This window comes from Carassius auratus, unplaced genomic scaffold (assembly GCF_003368295.1).
Source record: "Carassius auratus strain Wakin unplaced genomic scaffold, ASM336829v1 scaf_tig00215406, whole genome shotgun sequence".
NCBI lineage: Eukaryota > Metazoa > Chordata > Actinopteri > Cypriniformes > Cyprinidae > Carassius > Carassius auratus.
The window spans coordinates 617501-643717 of NW_020528072.1; the positions used below are offsets into that span (position 1 = coordinate 617501).

At 34.7% G+C, this 26217-nt stretch overlaps 1 long non-coding RNA gene across 1 annotated transcript in view; it reads left to right on the plus strand.

Annotated features, from left to right (window-relative positions):
- The window catches only part of LOC113094540 (uncharacterized), a 50381-nt gene extending 36921 nt beyond the window's left edge, over nucleotides 1-13460 (plus strand). The window contains exon 3 of the long non-coding RNA XR_003288120.1: nucleotides 13217-13460. This is a non-coding gene — a long non-coding RNA (uncharacterized LOC113094540). The remainder of the gene's footprint in view (nucleotides 1-13216) is intronic.
- Nucleotides 13461-26217: the final 12757 nt, after the last annotated feature.

Sequence of the window (26217 nt, forward strand, 5' to 3'; positions counted from 1 at the left end):
ACTTGGCTATTTGCAGCTTGTCCTATGCTGTACAATGAGGTCTGGTTGTGATCCAGGCTCGCTGTGGCCAGGACTAGGCCAGAGTATAATTAGTTGTGGTAGTCCTGACTGACAGTGATAGATGTCCCACCTTCAGCTTATTGCACCACCCATGTCATACCTCTTAAAGAGACAACATTAAGAGATTGTTAGCATAGAATCTTTTAGCTTTTTGATTTTACTTTTGGTGTATTTTTATTTTTATTTTTATTTTTTTTAGTAGATTTAGAGTAAAACTTCAGTATTCAAGTTTTGTTGGGAAAAGTGTTTGTCTAACATGTTGTAAGGAATGACAAGTAACACTTGAATTAAATTAGTAAGTGGAATACCTGAAATGGTATTTTCTTGTCACATATACTCCAATAATCTTTGCTTTATTTAAAACTTCGATAAATAAATAAATACATTTACAGTGTATATTTGTTTAGTTTATTCCACATTTTCTATGGGTTATTTGCTTTAAAGGTATATATGGTCCTGTATATTATATAGTTATATTTAAAGATATAGTAATGCATGTTAATGTTTGATTTATTTACTGTGTGTGCATTGTGATTACTGGATGTTATTATTTTTATTTTTTGCTCATTTTATTGAAACTGACATAAAAAAAAATCCCTTTTGACTAAAAGCCATTATTAACTGCAAATGTTTAGTGTTTAATGTTGTAAATGTGCTTTTTTTCATTTTTTTTTTTTTTTCATTTTATGGAATATTTTTTTTTTTGGTTTAATTTATTTTTTTAGTCACACTGTATCTCATGCTAAGGGCGCCAAGACCAAGCAAAGTTCCCTAAAAGCAGGTGCATGTCGACCCTTTTTAAAATGGACAGCAACATCAAAGATAAAGCATTTTGATTTGACATTATACAACAGACTTCTTTAAACACTCTCAATTCTTCCGATAAAAGTAAGACATAATTCTCATTTAGTGGTTCCAGAGTCTGTGCTAATGCACAGTGGGCTTTTGGGGCCATTGGATATGCATACATCAAATAGACCATGCTCTAAAATGTAGACAAAAGCGTCTTTTTTCATTTTGACGGAGACACCATCAAATGTGCCCTGCATAAAGCACGAGCATCCCATTTTGCATCTTGGAAGCATATGTCTCAATCGGTCAGCCATAACAAACACGATTATGTTAGTGAAAGTGATCTGTCTGCTTGTCTTCGATTCGTCCTCCACAGACAAGTGTGTGACCTCTAAGGGGATGCAAATGTCTCTCTCGCTCGCACACTTCTCCCAGGATGCAGTGTGCACCATAACCTCCTTGACTGCTCCGCTCCTGTGTGATGTACATTAGAGGCCACCTACATCCGTGCATATGATTAAGATAGACGAAAAATCACTTGCTTGAAAAAAAAAAAAGGTGCCCTAATGACCTGATACCATTTCTTTTTTCATACAGCACCACCTAAAATGCAAGAGACAGGTAAAAAAATGAGGGGTCAGGATAGAAGGTGGTAGAGCCTGAGACGTAGATGAGGTGTGCAGAATATATGAAGATACATAGGAAACCCCACCTTCCCCCTTGAATATATACACATTCACCGTATAGGGCAGGAGAATGACTGTCATCTAATTAGAGCACCAAGGGCAGTTTGATTAATTCGGTGAGAGCCAGAGGTGAGCCGGTTGAGTAGCCCATGCAGAAGATGCAAAGGCATGTGCGACTGCTCAGCCTCTTGAGGACTTCCAAAAACCTGATTCCCGATTAGGGGAGTATTGTGGCCAATAGCAGAGAATGAGTCAGTGATGTGTTGGAGCAATGTCATGGCATGTAAATATTAATATAGAAGCCCGTTTCTGCCTTTAGAGTAAAACATTATTTGTGAGTATGTTAAAAATAAAAGTGTTATGAGATATATTATGAGATATAAAGTCAGTTTATACTGTACGATATAGGGAAAATTGTTCCAATTAATATGTCACAATTTCGACTTTATTTCTCATTATTGATCGTTAGTGAAATATTCCCAATTATTTGAAAAATCCCACTTACCTTTTTTTTTTTTTTTTTTTTTTACTTCAGGTTTTATATATAAGAGAAACCATTTATACAGTTTGTATTCAATGATAATTATTTTCACTTGAGATTTTCAAGCTTTAGTTAAAGATGAAGTGTGTCCCCTTGTCGAATAAAATCGAATCAAATACAGTCGAGTAAAATTAATAACATTTTAATGTGCAGAGACAAATATAAGAAAGCCATTTATTGGTTGACTTCCCAGAAAGCGTGTTCATTTGAAACGCATGCAAATGTGATTTAATCCAGAAGAGACTCAATTGTTGTTTAAACAGCCATAACATTTTTTGCTCAACCGATGATTGGGGTTTAGGGCTAGAGTGTTCGGTTTGGCAGAACAATGACAGATAATGTTTGAAGGGACATTAGGAAATCTGTTTGGAAACAATCATTATTTTTGCTTTTTCATTTGGTGCTGCTATAGTGTTACAGACATTACAAGAGATTTTGCTCTTCTGTGTTCTTTTCATGAGGAAATAATGAATTATTTTACATTATCAAAGGGTCATATCACTTCTTTTAGCATCCATTCCCTTCCAGATCTTCCCCGGGAAGGTATATGATGGCAGTTATTTGTTTTACCTATTGGAGCGGAAAAGCAAATCTGAATGTTTTTTTTTTTTTTTTTTTTTCAGTAATAAGATAATCAGAGAGGGTCTTTTTAGAAGCACCCTATTTTTGTTTGGTGAGGTGTTACCCATCAGGGTGTTTTTCGCAAACGAGCAGACAGGTGGAGAGACTTCGTTTCACTCTTTTTCTTCTTTCTCCGTAAACTGGCGAGTGAAACTAGCCTTGACATGAAACTGGAAGGGCTTGAACGAGAGGGGCGCCGGGCCAAGAGCGATAGAAGGCCTCAGTGTAAGCCGCCGATAAGTTATTGGTCTCTTCTCAAATGGTTTTTCCTTAGTTCTTCGTTACATTTGTGCGTTTCAGATGAATCTGAGCAGAAAATCAAGGCCTGGCTGCAGAGAGACAGAAAGACAGCACTGACAGTGATTGATGTTTGAACGGTTTCCCTGATTCACTGATTAAACCCATCAATCTATATGCAGAAAAAAGGTGTCTGATGCAAATAGACCCAATCAGATGGGACAAAATGGTTTTGTCAGGATGTGTGGAAATAAGAATAGCCAGAAACAGTGGTGGGATTGGATAAGAGCCCCTTTCCAATACAGGCCAATGCTGAAGGTGTGATGTTCCAAATTAAGGGGATTACATGCCTTCATTCTTCCCTCTGCCCTCTCGCAGGAATAACCAAATTGCTTCGCTGTTTTGTTTCTTTCTGAATAAACAAATAAAAATCTACTTAGAATCTACTGCAACATTTTGACATTTAGTGAAAATGTTTTGTCAAGTAACCAAAAAAATGTTGCACAGTTAACCATTATATATGATAATAATAAAATAAGTAAGTTAAAAATAATAAATTATTCATTATTGTTATTTATTATCATTTATCAAATAATACTTATTTATTATTAAATCATAATCAATTATTAGTTAAAAATAATAATAAATACTTGAAATATGCTATATATTTTATTAACATTAATTATTTTTGATTCATTATTTCGAAGTTCATTGCATAATTGCATATAAAGTATGTTGTTCCATTGTTTAATATTGATACAGGAAGAAGAAAAACTTTCATAATGGCTATATGAAAGAAACACTATGAACTGCTTTAAATCATATTTGCTTCCCTGTAAAAGTAATTTTCCACAGCTTTATGGCCCGGTGTGTGAGTGCAGGCTGTGCCGTTACAAAGTGTGCCCCAGTTCTGTACCCCCTACAGCCAATTGTGATCTGAATCAGTTTAATTAAGTAACAAATTCAGTTGGCATAGTAACAGCCCAGCTAATTTATCATGGGAAATAGTCTGTAAGACAGACAGGTTGCTCAGCAACAGCCAATGGCAATGCAAAGACGGGCCAATGACAAATTGCACAGGATGCAGATGCTGTGATGGGGGGCCAGAGTGTTTGACTGGTGCCCACATGGGAGTAGTGGCAGAGAGAGGGGCTCCTCAGGAAACAGACTGTGTCAGAAGGGGGAGGATTGGTCTGATCTGCAAAATGCAGGCCTCCTGTTCCAATATCACTAACCACAGTCTAATAGGCTCTTCAGTCAGGCACCCAAAGCTACATAAAACACTTTTTTTTTCTTCCTAATCAACTGAGCTATGGATATACATCACACTTTGGCAGTATTAATGTGAAGATTTTGCAATGGTAAAGTGATACTAGCGTGGGAAGGGAAATGTCCAATGGCACAAAGAATACTGCTGTGGTGATGTCACCTGGGCAATGAAAATATGCAATTTGCCTAATCAGCAATTTCATTTAACAACTGGCATTTTGACATCCCAGCATTTTTGCTTAATGTGCACATCTGGTCAAGGAATCTTTTAGACATGTATATACATGTGTATACATGCACACATACATATGTATATTATAATCCCCCCCCCCCCCCACACACACACACACATATATGTGTATGTAAAGGTATGTGTGTGTTTATTTATATAGTACATTCCTATTCCTATTATTTTGTTCAGTAAACGTTTGGCTCCCAAACTTGTAATCTAACTTGTAAAATGGTTTGATACATTTACATTTAGCATTGGATGAAGTGTCAGAGAGCCACTCATTTTTTTTTTGTGATTTCAGTCCTCAAGTGGGCTATTGCTAGTCCTCTGTGTTACTCAAGAGAATAAAGCCGTGAAACAGTACTATACAGTAAATTTGGTAAACTTTTTAGAAATATATTACCTTGAAAACCTTGACCATATTAGCATTTCAAAAGTGGTTAGAGAGTGCATTTTGAATGCTTACAATTTCAAGGAATGTACCCTGTGTTTAGGAATTATTGCTGTACATTTCCAATAAGCCTTTCCAAGACAGCTTTTGTAGGCTTTTTTTATTTTTTATAATGTGCAAGCAGACTTTTAAAGAGAGTACAATTTCTTTAAAGCTCCCTCATATGAACTTAGATTTCTGAATTACCTTTTCTGACCTAAAAAAATATACTCTGTGAGCTCTAACATTACATTTGTAAACTAACCTTTACCCAAAAGATGAGATAATTAACTATTGACATTCAGTTATTTCAAATGTGTTGCAAGCTCATCTAGAAACATCTTAAAGAATACCATTACACTGAAGGTACCGATTATTGGAAAGTCTTATTATCTCAGTGCTTCTCTCAGCCCATGTTTAATAATACAATCTTTCCCCACTTTCCACAGACTGCACCTTGTTTAGCAGAAGCAATTATATTCTATACTAAATAAATCAGCATTCATGCCATAAAATATGATGGAGAATATTCTGGAAGCATTCTGACTTATTGAAATGTTTTGATGCAGTCATACAGTCCTGATCATTTTTGGACTAATCATGGGTGGAGTGTGTGAGGATGTGGTGGTATTACATTTTCTTGACAGTCTCTCTAGAGTTTGTCAGCCATTTCTGTGTTTAATATGAACATTTTTGCTGTAATACATGTTTATGGTGTGCACAAAGAGGCGCGAGGTCCCGTTTCCTTCCATTTCACAGCACATTTGTAATGGATACTCAGAGATGTGGAACTTCCATCTAGAGATGCTCACGCTGGATGTTTGATGAAAGTTATTCATCACATTTGAATTATTATAATCAGTTTCCTGTCACGCTAACTGCTGTGTTCGTTTTTACGATGCTTGTGATGAGAAGCATTTGTTTCTAGCCAGTAATATCAATGAAATTTATATTTTCCATAAGTACTCGTAAAACCTTCAATGCATGACGCGGGGCAGGTCTGCACAACAGAGGAAGACACACACACACACACACACACCCACACACACACAGATAAATGGATCAATTTAAGATCCAAACATGTTGTCACCACAAACATCTTTCAAACACAATAATGCCAATGAGAAAGGTTTGTCTCACCAACAAAAACAACACAACAAGAACTAATCGAGCCAGCACCCGCCGGCTATAATCCCGCTCACAGGGCCAGCTAAACAGACAGTGAGATCAGCTCTCACCAGTGTGAATTATTTTCTAAATTACACAGTGAGACACACAAATAAGAGCTGTGAGCAAACGGCGGATGGATAAAAGTCGTAATTAACGAATAAAAGCGGTACAGAAGCAACTGAGGGGCAGGAGAGCATTAGTCTTATGTGCAGCGAGAGATGCAAATTCCCAGATGCTGCTGCACCATAGGTGGAATAAGATTGTCACTCTAATGCCTCTCTCCTGAGGTCCTGATGAGTTTGGGAATAAATATGCAGAAAAGCCTTTCAGGGAAAAAAAAAAGAGGCAATCAAGGGTAGCAGCGGCACGGGTCGGACTATAAATCTTTGTCTGCTTCAATCGCGGCTGTGGCCGAAACGGTGTAAAATTCGAGCAGGGATGTCATCAATTTCTGTTAGCTCCTCTGTCCCTCTTTGTGTCGACAGCATGGCCGTGATGGATTGATTTTGTCACTTGGGATCAGTTCACAGTATGTTAACACAGAAGGGCAGAGTTGGGTTATGGAGAAAGGGTTATTAGAATCCTAGTTGTGACCGGATGCTTGTGTAGGCTCTCTCTCTTTCTCTCTTTCTCATATCAGCCAGAAACTGACAGATAAACTAAAACGGGAAAAGTGGAATGGAAGTAACTATTTTTAAAGCATTTCAAAGCACAAATGTGAAGCTTATAATTGCATATAAGAGTTTAAGTACTTGCATTAATTATTCCGTGAAATCCTAATATGTATTTTTTTCTTGTAATTTTTAGGATTGTTTTAGGGTTACACTGTCATAGAAAAAAAAAAAAAGTTAAAATGGAAATGTAGCTTTACACAGAAAAAGGTTTAAGTATTTTAATGAAATACATAAAATAAACACATATCAACACATAAAATAAATTCACTGTAACTTATATTTTAAAAGGAGGGACAACATTAATTTATAAGAAAATAAGTTGTTGTAATACTCAGTATCATACCACAAGTGCACTTGCATTTTTATTGAACCCGGCATATTGCTATTTAATATGGCAAGTCAAAATCAGGAATGTATTTTTAGGGATGTAATCAGGGATAAATTGATAATATATAATTTAAGAATATGTCCTGTTCGATTTTTAACAGGAGCAAAAAATTATGATTATTATACACGTTTACTGTGATATACATAAGACCCCTGCTAAAATATTATTCAGATTATCAATAGTTTACATTCCAAACAAATGTCATCAGGCATATATAGAACAATAATCATTTGATGATTTAATGATTTACAATGAGACCCCAAAATACAAATTCATAGTACTTTTGAACCTTTACCAGTCTTTCCTAATCTCTCCTTTAAAACCACTATGTTTTACCCATCTGTCAGCATTATTATATACATACATATTTATTTCCTTTCTTAGGAGTGAAAGGTTGCAGGTTCAAATTCTTAAAAAAGGTATTTAGCTTCATGTCCGTGTAACATGTTCTAAGTGATATATTATTGAGAACAAAAGTATAAATGGAATACGTATTACCCCTTTGTTTGAAATAAAGTTCTTGCTTAAAGTAAAATACCTTTTGTGTTGCATGCATTGAAAAGCAATGCGTACAGATTATTGACAATTTTAAAATAGTTGTGAAATTAAAAGTAAAAGGTCTTCATAATATTTGGCTTTTCATTCTCAAATAAATGTCCTCTGCTACAACTAATGGAGCATGAATTCTAGTATAATGACATTCCCTTTGCATTAGACATCCTTTACATTTTCAGACGCAGTGTTCAAATCCCAGACAGATGATTTAAGAACTCCTGGCTATCATTGTCAGTTGTTGATGTAACACTGGGGCGAATGCGGCAAGAGGTCAGGATGGGGTCAGGAGAGCAGGCATTATTAGCAGCGGGCCGCCCCTCTGCTTCCTGTTTCATGTGTTCGGAGTCTGCACTACTTTCCCCATGCCCATTAGGTGAGAAATCCTGGCAGATAATTTGTTTAGTAAATGAAACAGATGTCTTTTCCGATTTTTTGGAGTGTGTTCTCCTCCCCTCCGTCCAGGAGGTCAGGCCGAATGCATCTGAGGGGTGGCTGGAAGGGAGAAAAAAAATAACAAGGCACAGCAAAGTGCCTGGGGAGCGCAAACATCATTCACTTCTCCCATAATCATCAAGGCGATGCTCGGATGCCTCCTTAATTTACATAATACCATCCTGACACTTTTACTCTAGCTATCCATCACCGGCAGGATGAGGCCTTCTCCTTTCTGTCTCTTTTCCTCCCTCTGATTGTGTCTTGTGTTTATCTGGCCAAGCAAAAAAGATTGATTCCCCACTGTTTCTCTCCCTTATGTTCAGCAGATATGAATTTTTGTGGAATGATGAAACACCGAGTCAGCTAATAATAAACAGAAAACACATATTCAGAAAAGACAAAAAAAAAAAAAAAAAAGACAAAAGAACAACATAACAAAATCCCAGACAAACAGATAAATAGAATTATACAATCCTTTCAAAATTATATTGATAATAATAATAATAATAATAGGTGAACCCTCACAATGTGTTGTCTTAGAGACCCCAAAGCCATTTTAACATTCTGAACAAGAATTTGATATTTCATAACCAGGTCTAAAAAAGCCTTAAGCATGCCTTCCACAAAAAAAAACAAAAAAACAAAAAAAAAAAAAAACAAGTCAAAATTTAGTGCAGAAAGTCTTATTTCTATAAACTAATGGCATTCAATTTTTCGGTCACACTTTATTTTAGGGTCCAATTCTCACTATTAACTAACCTTAACAATGACTTTTGCCTCAATTAACCCCTTATTTGCTGCTTATTAATAGTTTATAAGGTAGTTGTTAAGTTTAGGGTATTGGGTAGGATTATGGATGTCATGCATTATATCTACTTTATAAGCAATAATAAACAGCCAATATGTTAATAATAGACATGCTAATAAGCAAGTAGTTATTAGTTTTAATTGGACCCTATACTAAAGTGTTACCAATTTTTCATAAATTGCAAGTATGTACATATATATACAAACATCTAAACATCCTAAATCAAGATACATTTATCCAAATAATGTGTTTATGCTTACAACAAGAAGAAATATCTACCTTTTAATTTTTCTTTTAATAATAAACTCACTTCATTTTTATGAATTTCTTTGTGTCCTCTTCTATTTATTCCTTAACTTTTCTTTACTTGCTCTTAAAAAGATCTTAAAACGTATTCAATGTACCTTCACATTTTTGCATTTTTGGAAGTGGATGGCAGTGAAAGCTTTATGGTAAAAAAATGAGGTGGATAGATCCAATTAATTTTCACTTGTTTTCCGATTGAATGAAATGGTCATAAATGACTAAAACAAAACATGCAACACTATTTGAAAATCTGGTTGACTGTCAGGAAAGCTTTATGTGCATCTATAAGTGGCACCTTAAGTTTCCACCAATAAATGGCTATTATGAACTAGTTATTTGTTAATGATTCAGTCAAAAAGATTAATTAAAAATATTTTAATTAGATTAGATTTAGTGGTTTGAATCAGATGCGCTCAGTCATCTTCTGATATATATGTTCTGATATATATGATTCAGAATGAGCTGTGAACCTCTACGAATGTGTACATTAGGTTCTATTTACTGACTCATATGGAGTTGTATATTTAATTGTATAGTATATTCACAACAGAGCTTATTCCATAAAGCATTAATAATGGTACTGCTGGAGACATGGTTTTGTGTTACTCTTTAAAGCCCCATGTTGCTGGGAATGACCTAACAGAGTCAAGCTCATGTGACTGAGGTTTACTTCACACATCCTACCTGTATCCTTTCTGACTCATGTTTTACCAATAGTCTCTGGTAAAATATACAACACACTTTGCTTTTTCGTTTTTTTCACCCCAGTCACAGTCTTCAAAGTTTCCTTAACGATAACCAAAAACCATTAGCCGCTGTCAAACCCAGGAGAAGAGAGATTATTTTTTTTATTGAAATAAGATTAAAATGATAACTTTGACTGCGGCCTCCACCTGATAAAATATTTCAGCTCATAAGCGTGGTGTAGGCACAGGGATTAGAGCAGAGGGAGAGAGAGAAATTCATAATGTATAATAAGACAAAAGGTGTCATGGGAAATAACACTGATATTAAAATTAGAAAATGACGCAATCTATATGAAAAATGCAGATTTAAAAATGTAAATGATGATCTAGGGTTTCTTAGAACAAAAGTATCAGAAAAGTTAGAGCCTAAGAGATGTCAAATGGCTTTTTGGGCTTTGACCCTTTTGGTGTGTTTTAACTTTAAGAAATAGCAAAGAATGTGTATGATGTTCTATACTTGAAAATTGTTCTCAAAAATGTTTCCACTTCTTCTGTCATTTTTGGTCATGTGGTTTTATGACTTAAAATCGACTGAAAAACTGTATGGAATATTTGTACTTTCAAAAAAACAATTTTCAGCATGCAAAATCAATTAAAATGAACTAAATATAAAATATATAAAAATGATATACAAAATAGCAATAAAAAGGTGAATACTTACAGGTCCACGCATACAGGATATGTACATTTTAACCGAACATACTGATAAAGCTATCACTTTGCATCTATTATTTTTGAGATTTTGTTAGCAGTTATAGCCAATAAAATTAATTATAATATAACTTTGAAATCCACGAATTTGAGCTAAACTTCATGCTTGATGCTTTTTTTCTGGTCAGCACTATTTTCAGTCAATGCAGCATACAACCATTTCATTAAAATAAAATAAAAATAAAAATGTTAGTAATGCATTATCATTATTCACATTATTTTAACCTCTCCATCAAGTTAGTTCATGCTACTGAATTCTAGTACAGAGAATAATTCTGAATGTAGAGAGATGGTAGTTTGCGACATTTGACAAATTGAGATTCTTTAAATGGAAAGTTCAGTATTGCCAGTTTTGGAACAGAGAAGAAAATACATTTACAATATATAAATATTCATCCATGCATGCGAAACAATAAGCACAATGAGGTGTCTGACTTCTTACCCTTGACCTCCGTTAGCTGGATGATGAGCTATAATGAAGACACAGGGGAACCAACATTTTTCAAACATATTGAAGGTTAATAGGTGGCACTGGGCACCATTCTTGTAAATTTAAACATTGTTTTGAAATGAAATAATGACCTGAATCCGATTAGCATACTGTGGTTAACAGAAGGGAGGTTGACATCACATGGGGCACATTGCGGAACAACATGCTTCCTTTTCCATGGAGTAACACCTCAGGAATGAGGTGAAGAAGGACATGCTGTTGTGCTGTTTTCAAGACAACACTTTCCATTTCCAAAGACATCTGTGTCCTGTTATTTTGACCTTGAAACTGTGTTTTTGGCATTTACTGTACCTCACTTCAAAAAACTCAACTTTTAACATTACTCAATAAAATGTGAACAATATTTATTATTATTATTATTATTATATAAACATTTCTGTGCATTGTTTTACACATTTTGCATGCATGTTTACATGCAATGTTTTTTATGCTCACTGCATTTCTTTGATCAAAAATACAAAAAAGCAATTTTAAATAACCTTTCTATTTTTATATATATTAAAATATTAATTATTTTTGTGATGTCATATCTGAATGTTCAACAGCCATTACTCCAGTCTTCAGTGTCACATGATCCTTCAAGTTCAATGAACAACTGAACAAGAAATATTGTTTTAATTGCTTTAGCTAACCAAAAGTTGGTAACTGTCATACAGAAAACAAAAAAGAGTTATCTTCTTTTCTAAACCCCCCAATTTTTGCATATTTTAAATATGTGAACTGTGTAATTTATATTTAGTCTTTATCAAATGATTTATAATTTATAAATCCCGGCTCAAGTAAGGTGTTTAAGAGGAAGCATTTCCGAAAGACTAAGAATATGAGGAGACCATTTAGTGGATAAAGGAGGAAGGCTGCGTTTGATACAAGCCTCCCAGAGGGGCTCTCTGCCACCAAGCAGTGTTCCAAGTTCAAGTTCCAGCCACCAGCTTCTGAAAGCTGACCTAGCAGATGACCTCGATGACCAGATCATGTACTGTAGGTCATTGTGCAGTAGATAAGACATTGAGCTGCTTTAGAAAGATAGATAGTTTTGTCATCTTTGATACAATCAAAATGTTATACTAAAGAATATTTTTTCTTTCTTTCTTTCTTTTTGTACTCATGTAGTTTAGACAACCAATTATGTTAATCTATTTAAATGCAGAATTGCTCGAACATACAAACTTCAGCGCCTGCACAGGTGGTGGAGGTTTCCTAAAATTATGACAATTTCAAATATTTTAGAATTGATATGTCCCATAATGAGCCAAACAGATGGCAAAAACAGAACGACAGCATCCTCAAATTCAAAACACTCAAAGCACGTTAAGAAGTCTAACAAGCATATTTTTTCTTCTTTTTTTTTTCTCCCTTAAGGACAGAGAGACATGTGGTAGTGTGGCTATTATCACAAGGGTAGCACTGAATGAGATCTCTTAAACGTTCCTTTTTCTTTGAAAGAGGGGGGATCTATTTTTTGCCCATTAGCATTGGCATTAAAACTCATTATTTTCCTCAACTGTGCTAACCATCTCCTCCCACGTTAGACATCATTACTGTTATTATTCATATCATTGCTATAAAGGACACAGAGATGTCTTGGTACTTAGCGCTAGTATTTGTTCGACTGCTGGTGGGAAGATTTTTTTTTTTTGTTCCTTGAATTATTTTATTTATATATTTTCCTGAAATTGGTATCATAATGGAAGTTATTGTGTCGGCCGAGCATAAAACTGGCGCATGTTTCTCAATACCGTGGAAGCTAACCTGACCCGAAACCTTCAGATTGTAAATTTCATATATACCAATTTCCATAGCATAATAAGCAACCGTATGTTTGTGTTACGTTCCATCAACAAGTTCTTCAACGTCCCACCCTGAACCTGCACTCCCACTCCTTTAGAGTTTAGCTTCATTTTCTGAATGCTCCTCAAAGTGGTTGTTTTTCAACTCCATTTGATCCTTATCACACTCAGAGAAAAAACCTAAACCTAGTGAGGGAGAGAGAAACAGGGTGGCATCTGTGATCTCTAGTGACCCTTTCCTCACTCTCTCCTGCCAGGCCAGTCTGGGGATTGACACATCAGATGAAGATATGAAGTGGTGGGTGTGCATGGAGGCAGGCCAGGCGCCCAGCGAGTCCCTGCGCTTCTCACTTGGTTAACACCTCACACAGAGCACAGAGCCAGGAATACACTGCCTCTCTCGCTCTGTGACTAAAACAGTTAATTTGGACCTGCAGGGTCTTCTGCTCCTCAGAGCCTCCACTGAAGGAGGTGGGAGATATTCTTAACTAATGTCGGAAAAACAAGAATGATTATCGTACAATGTTTCACCAATTTTCTGTGTGTGTTTCTGCAATGCGTTTTTCTCAGTCCATTTTCTTATTGGCAAATGCACTTTTATGTTGCAAAGATCGTTTTTTATTAAACTAAGAGATTTTAGCATTATTTTTGCCATATGAAGGTTACATTAAGTCTTGGAAATGCTTTATCATGCCTTCATGATTTTTTCCCTCTACTTTACAAATGAATTGTATGTATAGTTTTTTTTTTTTTGTTGTTGTTGTTGTTTGTTTTACTTATTGATTGATTCCAGTTTTTATACAAATTATGACTCACAGTACATGGTTCCTGACGAGACAAAGGTTTCAGTCAATAATAAAAAAAAAAAATAATAATAATAAAAATGTTGTGGTAAATATTAATAGTTAAATTATTAGTTTAATTTAATTGATTTCATCTAAGCAATCTGTAAATGTAAAGTTACAAGTTTATTTATGAAAAAAGTTGAAGCATTTTTTAGAGTTATATTCATATTTGAATTACAGTTTCAATAGCAATATTTCAAACCTGGCATTTTATTACTTGTCTCTTAAATATTATTTTGTGTATTTAAGATGCATAAAATTCTTGTTGTGTTTTTAAATGATTTGTGTGTGTGTGTGTGTGATAACCTGGTGTGATAACCTCACAAATGATTGAGGTTGAGAAACTCAACAGTAGCGTGTATTTACATGCAAGGAATGTGACATTGTATTAGGAGACCAATGTGTATTTAACCACTGCTGAGACTATTTAAATCGAGGCTTAGAAGATTAATAACCGGTTTGGTTATATCAAGAACAAGAGATCAAAATCCTCTGCTTTACACGAAAGTCTGTAATTCATCCTCTAATGTAGAATTAGAGGCACCACTGCCTCAAACGGTTATCATTGTAAGACCGGCAGCCACCTTTGCAATTATAAAATACAGGACAACAACAATAGGGGTTTGTTTGATCATTATTTTATTTATTTATTTAATCAAAAGTTAGTGTATGGTATCTTAACCCATTAAATTAAATTGTTTAGTTGTTTTTTTTTTCATATATTTTTAGTATTTATTTATTTGTTTGTTTGTTTATCTATCAGTTATGCTTTATACTTTTTAAGAAATGTAAGATTCAAATTTGAAAATCTTCCATCAACTTTTATGCTTTTTTCAGCCAGCACAGATGATGGCATTGTAATATTTTCATATTCAATTGCGATTATGCATAATAGAGAATGATTAGTCTTTTGATTCTTTCATATATTTACCCATCTATGGTTACACTGCAAAGTCTCTCAAGATATTTTAATTCTCACACACAACCCGCTAAATAAATAAATAAATAAATAAATAATTCTATTCTTTTTTTATTTCCTGCAATCATTGGTTTCCTGCAAGAAATAATCACATTATTTTTTATTTCTAATGTTTGGGCGCAGTGTAGTGTTATGTATCCTTGTGTTTGATCAAAACCAGGGTGACAAAGTTTCATGAATATTGAGACAGGAACTTTGAATGGGTCTTCAGTGTGTCTGTAATTACTTTTTGTGGTCACCTTTGAATGGTGATTTTTTTTTTTTTTTTTTTTTTTGAAGTCACAACATTGCTATAAAATACATCTTATTTCCTTGTTATCATTGATATAAGAATATATAACTTTTTCCACATTCATGCAAGAGTGATTTGAGTGTTTGAAGAATGCCTAGTGCCTTTCACACCTTTCTTTCTCTCTATCTTCCTCATCATCTTGGTCCTCATGGTGGTTGTCATCAATAGCTGATTCCGGTTCTGTTGCTCATCAGTGCTGCAAAGCTCAGGTCTATTTTTTCCTCTGTCCTGTTTACATAATCAACGCAATCACACACTTTCTCTAAGGAAATATAGATGCAATTTAAGATTCATATGAAGTTTTACTTTTGAAGATGTCATTGCAGAGTTAACTGTATAGTTCACCTCAAATTGAACAGTGTCATCATTTACTCTGCCACAATTTGTTCCAAACCATATAGGAATTCATTTGATTCTCGAATTGGATATTTGAATTTCTTTGATTAGTTTGAGTTTGATCTTTTCAAAGATTTTTATTTATTTATTTTTTTTCAGTTAATTTTGAGTCACTGATCTGATTCCTTGACTCAATTATCCAACAGTCAATGTTCGTTGTTCAGTGTTTCTCCTTTTGTGTTCCACAGAAGAAAGATGTTATACTGGATTGAAAGTACATTAGGGTGAGTAAATTATGTCAGAATTGTCATTTTTGCTTTAAAATATGAAAATATTTGGACATCAAAGTACTGTGCATCGGTAAAACAAACTGATTCCGTTGCATCCCCATGCTTCCTTCCTCTTAGCAAAAACAAATAAATCTTGCAATCCTCGCCGAGACTTCCTCTTGAGGCTGCCCCTACAGGAAGCAAAGTCACAGATGGACAGAGACTTGCCTCTTTCCCTGGGAGTGCAGTGCCCGTGGTTTCGCACATTAAATTGGAATACTTAAAGTGTACTGCAATTCTGGCCAGGGAACAGACAGAGCTCTAGAGGGATCCCATACTGATTTAAGTCATCAGGGACTCTGGCAGGGATATTTTGTCTCTCTCTATATATATATATATATATATATATATATATATATATATATATATATATATATACTATTATGGCTTCTGCAGGAAAGGAACCATCTTGAGTGGCGATGTGAGATGAAACCAGATGGGGTCGATTCACACCACTCTGAGACAGAAAGGGTTTGGGAGGCACCCTGCGGCCACTTCTTGTTATCTTTTGTCACCAATCAAGTGACTTATTTTCCTTTTTTCTTCTCCTCTGTGAGTGAATTCTCATGTTTAGTGTCTACGGGTTTTCTGGCATCCAACTGCAAGAATAAAGTGAAATTTTCCACATTGCGTCCCACTGAAGGTGACATATAGACTGTGATTTTGAAATCTTCAGGGAAGAAAAACTTGCATTAAAGATGAGTCTTAAAGGCATTTTCCATATCCATTTTTTTGCCAGTTTCCAATACTTGTTTATACCTACCTTGATGGACAATTCAGCGTACATTTAGACTATACAATTTATACAGTATATGTTCATTAAAAAGTGCAATTTCCTAATTGAAAACTGTAGATTAGACTAGAAAATGTATAAGCTGTCACTCAGATTTCCAATATTCAAATTAATAAATTTAATTTTCAGTAATTCACTCAGCAGCCGATAATGAAAAACACTAAAATCAGGTGTTTTTGTGGTGCTGTTTAATCAGGTCAACAGATGAGTAGATTTCCCATGTTTGTTCAGTAAAAGCCATCGCCACTTTCCCATTCTAAAAAGCACGTTATCAGCATTAATATGTGTGTGTGTGTGTGTGTGTGTGTGCCAAACAGGAACACCAAAACCCATCCCTAGGATTGCTGCAAATTTGAAAAGGATAAGCTCTCACATATGTGAGATTTCAACCCTTTTCTTTGCCCTCACAAAAGACATGGAAGCTCTTGGCCCATCAATAAAGGATGATAGTTTGTAAAGAGGGCCTGTACACTCCTGTTTGTCTATGTTTTTAATGTTTATGCATATGGTAGCAAAAGGCTGCATTTTTGGGGGTTTTGTCATGCTTTATCTGCCCATCGCAAACATTTACATTCATACTCACCTGATCTCTACATAATAGCACTAACATTTGCACTTTTGTCATACAGTTAATTTTTCTCTCATGCATATTTTCCCCAAGGGCTCGCAAAGTTCCAAAATCGCTAATAGCCCTTCGTACAGGCATTCTTAAGGTTTATGTAGCATGACATGAATTTAACTAGCCCAAATAAAAAAAAAAACATCAACTGAACTTTACTGTGGACAAAACAGCATGATCAGAAAAAAACTGGTAGCATATAGGGATGTAACGATTCACTAAACTTACAATGCGATAAAATTCATGATACAGATTACACAATACAATTTTCTTCAGTTTATTTTTATTTATTTATTTATTTATTAATTAATTTTTTTCAAACGAAGATTTAAGACAAGTTATAAATGAAAGGGTGTCCTTTTTTTATTTTCCAGACCAAGTGCTGCATTTTCTATTGTGAAATTGAAATGGTAAATAATAAAACTAACTTGAAATGTAAAAAAAAAAAAAAAAATGCTACTAGAAAAAATATCTTCATATAAACAAAGGCTTTGCCTGTGCATAATTTACAATTAGAGGCAACCATTGAATTTGAATTACTATCCAAAAAGATGTGAAAAACATGTTATTTGGATTGTATGATTTCAAAATTTGAAGCAAAAACAGAAAGGACCGATTTTAGCTTTGTGAATGAGATTTAAATATCACTCTCTGACAGCAGGTGGCACTAATAGAACAGCAGGTATTTATAGGATAGTTCACCCAATTTGCAAAATTATGTCATTAATAACTTACCCTCATGTTGTTCCAAACCTGTAAGATCTCCGTTTATCTTTGGAACAGAGTTTAAGATATTTTAGATTTAGTCTGAGAGCTCTCAGTCCCTCTATTGAAGCTGTGTGTACGGTATACTGTCAATGTCCAGAAAGGTAAGAAAAACATCATCAAAGTAGTCCATGTGACATCAGAGGGTCAGTTTGAATTTTTTGCAGCATCGAAAATAGATTTTGGTCCAAAAATAGCAAAAACTAAGACTTTATTCAACATTGTCTTCTCTTCGGTGTCTGTTGTTAGAGAGAGTTCAAAACAAAGCAGTTTGTGATATCCGCTTTGTGAACGAATCATTCGATGTAACCAGATCTTTTTGAACCAGGTCACCAAATCGTTTTAAACGGTTCACATCTCCAATTCGCATTAATCCACAAATGACTTAAGCTGTAAACTTTTTTAATGTGGCTCACACTCCCTCTTGAGTTCAAACAAACCGATATCCCGGAGTAATACATGCACTCAAACAGTACACTGACTGAACTTCTGTGAAGAGAGAACTGAAGATGAACACCGAGGACGTCAGGCTAGCGATTTTGAAAGCCCTGCACCTAGTGTTTTTGCAATTTAACTACGTATCTACTATAATTCTTTAATGATGTACAGGAAGTCCATGATGCTTGTCTTTATAACAAAAGAGAAACTGATAACGCTATTTGCTGGCAAATCCTACTCATTCACAGCTTTTTGTGTGTGTGTGTGTTTGTTTGCATGTGGGTTTGCTTTACAAAACAGTTCCTTTTGCTCTATGTTTTATTACTAGAGGCATTTTCTCCTTTCTGAGATGTCAGCCAGCTGGATTTTTTTCGCCTTTGCAGGGCATCACTCCAGGATATTATTGAAAGCAAACACTGGTGTACGAACAAAGAACTGATGTACATTTGGGAGCTATACAAACTTATCATTGGATATATATTGGATTAAAGTCCTCTAATATATATTAGAGTCTGTGTTGTTGCAGAGGATCATATATTGTGATTCAAGTTAAGTGTTGATATACTCTGCAGGGCTTTATAGTCTCTGTTTAAGCTAATTTCTTGATACAAGACACTACAAATGTTCAGAAATTGTTGATTATTGATGTTATCAGATCATTGATCTGATAAAAACTAACTTAAAGCACTTTATATGCACTAAATTTTGTGCCAGAGTCAAAATGTTAATATCTTTGAGATTTCACATAATATGATAATTTGAAACCAACATGATATGGCATTCCTAACCCACTTTATTTCTATTAAATGATGTTTTCTGAATAAAACAGGATATTCAACAAAATACCAAATTTAAGGCAGGACTTTTAATTGCCAGGAATTGACTGGTTAGTGAAAATGTAGCGTTACAATCTAAATAGAGTCACAAATATGCATGTGTATACATTATACATACAAATGTATGTATTTTTTATTTGCAGTTTTCAGTTTTTTTTTTTGTGAAAGCACCTGAAATAACAGGATGAAAATGCACAATTGTAGCCTGAGGTAGACACAAGCCAATAAGAATTCTCCTCTTGATTGCCGTAAGAGGACTTGGCAGTTCTCCGTAATACTATCTACTTCAGAGGAATGGCGCTGCAGTTTTGGGGAGGCAGCCTCCTAATTTGCACATATGGAAATGCTTTTTGTGCCATTCTACCGCCTCTGTTGTGGCCAGATGGAATTAGAAAGCGCTCAGAAGCCGTGAAGGCAAACACATCAAAAAGAGAAGAGAGAAGAGCAGCCCCCCCCCCCCCCTCCATGAGAGACCTTGAGCTCTGAGATAGATAAATAAATAACCACCCACTCACGAACAACACCCCACCCAACAACACCCCCTTTTTTTTTTTTTTTTTGCTTTATATAATTACATCCAAAACAAATATGAAACTTTGCCTCATGTAAAAAGAGAAGGTTGTGCACACACGAATGTATTTGAATGTTAGATATTAAGTCTGTCTTGTTATTTTGCTTGTTATTAAAAAAAAAAGTTCAATTAATTTATTGATTTATAAATGATCATCAAAAATGCATTTAATTTATTTCCTTAGTAGTGGTCTTCTATTTCATTATCATGCTTTCTTTGTCGCCTCTCTTTCCTTTAAAAAATGTGATGTGAAAGTCCCTGTGGAAGTTTTGCTGTTTCAGTAACAGTCTAGACACAGTCTTCACTGCATCTGCAATTTATTTATCATTAAGCTCCAAACCTCTCAGTTCTTCTGCCAGCATTAGAATTAACATTTAAAGTTCCAGCATAGACTGTGTTTTTCCTCCTCAGCGATCACCAGTAGCGTCAATAAACTCACTGAATCTAGACACATAAAATGACATGCACGGGATAGGTACTTCATTTTCACTTTGCCAAATGACTGATCAATATTTTTTTAAATTGTGATATTTACTTTTTTAATATGCACCGTCAAATGTAAATTTTGTAGAGCACATTATTGAATTAAACTAAAACATATATCAATTTGAAATTAATTAATCCTAATCTAATGTGTATTGTAGTCATCAAAGCAAGAGCCTTCAGACGAAGTATAGCAGTTTTATCTGTGCCTGCCCGAAATTCCCCTACTCTAAATTCTCTCTTCATCTTTTGCCTTTAAAAAAAAAAAAATCTGTCTGTCTGTAGGAAACACCGTCATTCAGGGTGGCCTGGCAAGACTCTGTTTGTAATGTGGTTTGTAAGGTTAATTGGAAATGATTTAAAGTAATTAATGTAATTGTCAGCACACCCTTTCTTCATTTATGATGCAGTGGGCTTTTTCAAATAAGCTTCAAATAATGGATAGATTTTGGAAAGATAAGGCCTGGAAGGGAATAAAGGAAAACAGACACACATTATTCCCATCTTGCAAATGAAGATTTGCAATACTCATAGATTACATGGATTCTGCCATACATAAACTGATTGAGAAACTTTTTTTTTTTTTTTCCTTGTTGTGGTTGGAATTGTGCTAAAAGGACACTATTATGGGATTCATAGCACACAATTCCCAGTGGTTTTTGTGAAATATGGATGAGTGTTACAGCCCAAACCACATCATATTACGCAGCGACTTTCTTCCAACAACATAAAATATGCTTGCAGATTAAACCCGTTTATTAGGAACACATTTACAGACACTCATAATGGACAACAGAAAGGAGACAACTAGCTGGTGTACATAAATTTAAAAATTGTGTCATTAAAGTGCCCCTTTTATGGGTTAAGAAAGGTAAATATTTTGGTTTTGGCAGTCCCCAACAACAGGTTGACATGCGTGCAAGGTCAAAAAACACTTTCATTGTCTTAAATATGTGCAATTATTTTTACCTTAATTATTCAACAACTCCCAAACGATTTGCTCAATGACTCATTTTTCCAAACCCCTCTTCTGCATGATGCTAAACGGCGGTGATTGGTCCGATTGGTCTCATTTAAAGCAGTGTCTGTGAGCACAGTGTTGCTTTGTATACAGTTTTACCAAGGAAATCGCTAAACACCTGGTGACAGAGAATGAATTGGGGCGGGCAAAATGCTAATTCAAAATTCAATATGCGTCTTCAGATTAATTAAAAAAAAATGACTTGTTTCAATGATTCAGAGGCAACTCTATCTTTTGAGAGACAATAACTTTATGCATGGTGCACTTTCAGATTTAAAACTTTGCAGGATGTTGACATGTTACACACTGCGTGAAAGGTAATAAAAAAAAAAAAAAAAAAAATCCATAATAGGGGTACTTTAAATGATTCGTTCACCCTAAAATGAGTTTCGTCATTATTTACTCACTCACATGAGTTTTTAAGCCTATTCATCGTTATTCTGTTATTTTAAAATGTATGAAAATCAAAGTCATAAAACTTTACAAGTTATATTCCAAATTTGAGGTTGATATCTTAAAAAAAGTAGCTTTCAGTAGGATTTTTTTTTTTTTTCACCTGATGAAATTCACTTCCCATACATTTCCAATGTTTTACATTTTACTGCTTTGTTTTTTTGGGGCCCTAAATGTGTGTGTGTCTGTGTGTGTGTGTGTGTCTGTGTTTACTAGGACTTGAACAACTAGTGATTTTTTAAAGTCGACTTTTATGTGATGAAAGTCGAGTCGAAGTCGACTAGTCGCTGATGACGTCATTAATGAACATAAGCTTGGAAAAAAAAAACACCTTGTGCACAGCTGGCATATGACACAGCGCTGCCCACATTGTTACTGCTCCATAACAGCTCATTTTTATCAGTTCTTTTGTCTTTTGGTCGTTATATTTCTCACAGATTTCTGCTTGTTTTAAATCAGATACAGATAAAGTAGCACAGTAAAGATTACATTCACATGAACACGTTAGTGAGAGCGATTGCGTGTGTGTATTTATTCTACCTGGCAGCGTCTCTTCGCTATAGAAGCTGTGGGATTTAGCTATTAAGAAATAAATTATAGAACTTTTCAGTTTCGAAGCTATTTTATTGAGAAATCACAGAACAGCGTTGACAGTACATTGATTCTGTGTGCGAGCGATCTGCGCGAGATGTATGAGCTACTGTCTGTAGTCTATGTGTGTGCGTTACAGTGCAGCAGCGCATTAGATTAGAACAGCGATTAACTAACCCGTACAATAAGCTGTTTAAAATGTGCTTTCTCCCATTCAATTTCGAACGTCCAGTAATATAATCACACATGCATATGGAGTGTTTTCATAGTATGTATGTATTTGTTATTTTAACTATTTGGAAATGGAGTGTAAATGAGGAAGTCCTTCAAATATTTAACCTGTTGCGCCCTCTATAGGACCGGTGACTAGTTGACATCAAGCTTAAAAAGTGTCATGGCAGACCATTGAAGTCGACTAGTTGACTAATCGATTAGTCGGTGAAACCCCTAGTGTTTACGTAGCAGTTGCCAAAACCCTTACCAAGTTTCATAGCATTCTGATGAAATAAATATTAAAACATTTTTGGAGCTTGGCAGCACCACTCCTACTGCATATCTTTTATATTGGGGAAAGTGTCCAGAAGTAAGAAAGTCATTCTGGTTTTTTTAAACAGGATGGTGAGTAAATGATAACATAATTATAATTTTTGAAAGCAGTATTTCATGATATTTGTGTCCAGAGAAACAATGTAAAAAGAAAGAAACTTTGGTCAAAGGAGGTTACACACAGAAGAAACTTAGTTCACATCCATTAAAGTCTGCATACTGTTAGCCTACTTTACTACACCTTCTGTATTCTGGCAGTGGTGGATCTGTTTTCTCATCCAGATGACTGGAGCTCAGAGACATTGTTTGCTTTGTGTCTCCTCAGTTCCCTCCCTCCCTGTGGCACGTCCCTGAGGGTGAGAGTAAGTGGCATAGTGAGCTAACAAAAGCAGGTGTTTCTGTAGTGAAGCGTGCTGCTCTCAGCGAGCTTCCCCTCTCTCAGGAGCACGGGGCGGTCCTCACCTCTCTGGAAAAACAGGCAGGGATGCTGCAAGGAGGGTGGAAGGGAGGAGTGTGGAGATTTAACTGATTTATTTAGTTTGTTTTTTATTTATCTTTGGAGAAGTGCTAGAGCTGCCACTCTTATTGTCTCTTTTTTCATTCTTTTATAATACTTTTAAAGCTATAAGCTACTGTTATTAATATACAGTTAACTAACGTGAAGCTGTATGAAGTGATATATCTCTTTAGATCAGTCACAGGAGAATTGTTATGGCTAAAAATACAGATAATTCTCATTTAGGATGACCGAATTATACTTGAATATGTAAATGATAAAAAATGCAACTAATAATTCTCGAAACACACTATTCTGCATCAACTAAAAACTGTGGATATCAGCAGAATTTAAAGGAAATATTTCACTATGAAAAGGATTCACAGAAATCAGTAAACCGTTTTTTTTTAATAGATTTATTTTATATCAATGAACATTTCATTTGAAACAGAGAATTGGTTTCATCTGAACAAACTGATTCAGATGGGATCTGATATTTGTTAGGTAAATATATTGACTAATATTTTTTTTTTTCCCTATAATGAAAGTGAATGAGGACTGAATGAGATAAATTACTTTGAAGAGCTTTGTGAAGAACAGACTTAAGTTTAAGTCTTTGAAAATCTTGACATAAGAATAGTGTGCATATTAATGAAAGAGTTAACAGTTTTTTATTTTATTTTTTTATTGAGTCAAATCTTTTCAAGGGATTGTTTGGTCTAGTTCAACAACAAACAAACAAAAAAAAAAAAGAGAGAGAGAGAGAGAGAGAGAGAGAGAGAGAAAGAGAGAGAGAACCTATTAATGATTTAATTTGACTATTTTTTGTATTCTGAGTAGAATGTATGTACAAATTCATATGAACCACTTTTTTGCTTAGTCATTTTTGAACTTGGCATCAAATAATTGATTCTCTAAAATGACATCTCAGCACTTTATCAGTCACTCAGCACTCTCCTCTTTAGTCAGTGAATCATTTGTTTAATTTTATTTGGAATAAACTAATTAGATGACAATTTGCATAGTAGAAAGCTATAAAAGTGTAATAATTAGTAGTCCGTTCAAATTTTGTGCTGGATCTGTTTTCTAATGTTAAATGTAAAAAGAGCTTCATGAAGAACAGACAACAAACAAATTGTTATTTCAAATATAACCTTTATAATTCGGATGAAAATTTGCATGGTAGAAAGCACAATGGCAATCTGTGACATTGCAGTATAGGAAAGGGAATAAAACATGATGCAGGTTGGATTTGTACCGGCATCCCAACGGGATACAACTACTGTGCCACAAATCTTTTTAGACAATTTTAAGCAGTTTTTTTTTTTTTTTTGACATTTCTTTCAAAATAATATTTATGTTTTTCACTTTTTAATTTTGATACCATCTTTACAAACACTGATTAGCAAAAAATAAATCGGACATAAAAATGATCAGGGCATAGGTTTGTATTTGAGTTGCATACAGATAATGTCAGGTTAGGCTGTTTTGTATTTGCTAAACTTCAGAATGAAATGGTTTACTTGATGAGCGTTTGACTCAGTGGTTATGAGGACCAGTCATATGTAACTTTACAATGTCAGGTTAGGGGCTCATCCCAACTAACTGACAGCTTGGAAAGCATCGGCTCCCAACCATGATCTGAATAACGGGCCACAAAAGGCTTGTTAATGTGCTTTTCAAGACAGAGTGTTCTACATATGTGCACTGATGATTTCCTGTGTCCTTAGGGGAATACGTTTTAGAGACCTCAGGAGTGGCAATGTTCAGGAATTTCCTGCAATCATGTCAGAAATTATATTTGCTGCTGCAAGATAAACTGTGATGGGTTTGTGTAATTTGTGAAGACTTTAAACCTTACTAATTTTCCCCTCTCTCCCCCTTTTTCCCTCTGTCCATTATTCCCACAGGTATGCTAATCAGGAATTTTGTAGTTACAAATGTTTTTGTGGTCAAATCGCCCCCCGTTGGGCCAGGCTGACTGGCAGACGGAACCTGTAATAGCAGGTGTTGCCGAGTGATGCAGAACAGCTTGCCATCTCACCCAAGTTTGGATTTGTCCCTCAGGGACTTCCATTTGAATAAGCTTGAGTTGAGGGTTCGAGTGTAGCGTGGCAAACAGAAGATGTATGGCTTTAATTAAGTGCTGGTTGGTCAAAATAAAGCAGGAATCATTATCTGTGGCTGTTCATGTCAGGCTAGTGTCAGCTGCTCATTTCCGGCCTTTGTGACAATATTTAGTTTTATATTTGTTTGTTTGTTTCGAATATATAGCTTCAAAGGTTGTGAGAATTACAGTTATTGATAAGGTTGTAAAGACACTTGGTTGTAATGTTCCTAAGTTTTGTTTTGTTTTACTTGATTTTATTAATTGTATCCAATTTTATTCAAGACTAACTTTTATACAATACCAAAAAATTGAATAATCATGAACTTGATCTCATTAGTAATCATTGGGTTTGTGTATAGCATGCACTAGGTCACATACATTTACTTAGTACATTACATTAGTTTATGTATCGTTTTTGATTCAATAAATTAATTTATGGAATTCATTTAAGGTCAATTTCATTGTAAAAAAAAAAAAAAAAAAATACTCCGATATTTTCACTCCGAAATTGTAAGTATATCTGACAAATTATCACAATTAATTTTACATTGTATAAAACAGTATATTTTAACTAAACTTACTGTCACTGTTTTTTTCTTCTTCTTTCTATTATAATTTGTAGATTGTTGATAAACAATCTAGGTTTAGGGTAGGGGTAGGATTAAGGGCTCAAACATATTGTTATAATAGTAAAATGTATCTATGCAAATATATTTACAATACAAATTTGGATTTGTACAGATATTTCTAAAGCC